The 939-nt window shown below is 42.7% G+C and overlaps 1 protein-coding gene across 1 annotated transcript in view; it reads left to right on the top strand.

The window, feature by feature from the left end:
• MONBRDRAFT_11038 (uncharacterized protein) overlaps positions 1 to 939 on the top strand; it is a gene marked incomplete at both ends in the record, with an annotated part of 21291 nt that overhangs the window by 19550 nt on the left and 802 nt on the right. The gene's annotated exons all lie outside the window — the stretch shown is intronic.

The following is a 939-nucleotide window of genomic DNA, read 5'->3' as shown; positions in this document are numbered from 1 at the left end:
AATATGATAAGAAGTAAGAGAATGATGAAGGGAGAAAATATTTGGGAAATGAGAAGGAGGAGAAGGATAAAGAAGAGTATGTGGAAAGATGAAGAAAAGAAGTAATGGTGAAATAGAGGTAAGGTAGAGAGGTAGGAAGGAAGGAAGAATGAAGGGGTGTATGAGAGAGAGGAGTATGAGAGAAGGGGGGGTAAAGAAGATGAATGAGGGGATGTTGTGAAAGAAAATATTGGAAGAGTTTGGAGAATGAGGGAGGTTGGATAAGGAAGATGAGAAAAGTTGAAGAAGGTAAAGAAGGATGAAGTAAAAGATGAGTAAGTTAAGAATGAGGATGTAATTGAGGGATGGGATGAGGGAAAGAGAGAGAATGAGGATGAGGAAAAGGAGGAGAAAAAAAGGGAAAAAAGTGAGAGTAAAGGGGAGGAGAGGAGAAATGATGTGGAAGGATGAAAAGGGTAAGTATGAAGAGGAAGATAGGAGAGTTAATAGAAAGATAATGAGTGAAAAGAGAAAGGGAATAAGGATAAGAAGGATGAGAGGAATGGATAAAAGAAAAATGAAATAGGTTAGGGTTAGGGTTAGGGTTAGGGTTAGGGTTAGGGTTAGGGTTAGGGTTAGGGTTAGGGTTAGGGTTAGGGTTAGGGTTAGGGTTAGGGTTAGGGTTAGGGTTAGGGTTAGGGTTAGGGTTAGGGTTAGGGTTAGGGTTAGGGTTAGGGTTAGGGTTAGGGTTAGGGTTAGGGTTAGGGTTAGGGTTAGGGTTAGGGTTAGGGTTAGGGTTAGGGTTAGGGTTAGGGTTAGGGTTAGGGTTAGGGTTAGGGTTAGGGTTAGGGTTAGGGTTAGGGTTAGGGTTAGGGTTAGGGTTAGGGTTAGGGTTAGGGTTAGGGTTAGGGTTAGGGTTAGGGTTAGGGTTAGGGTTAGGGTTAGGGTTAGGGTTAGGGT

The sequence above is a fragment of the Monosiga brevicollis genome, genomic scaffold (genome assembly GCF_000002865.3).
Source record: "Monosiga brevicollis MX1 MONBRscaffold_26 genomic scaffold, whole genome shotgun sequence".
Lineage (NCBI taxonomy): Eukaryota > Choanoflagellata > Craspedida > Salpingoecidae > Monosiga > Monosiga brevicollis.
The sequence above is the reverse complement of the archived record's forward strand: the minus strand, read 5'-3'. Positions and strand labels throughout refer to the sequence as shown.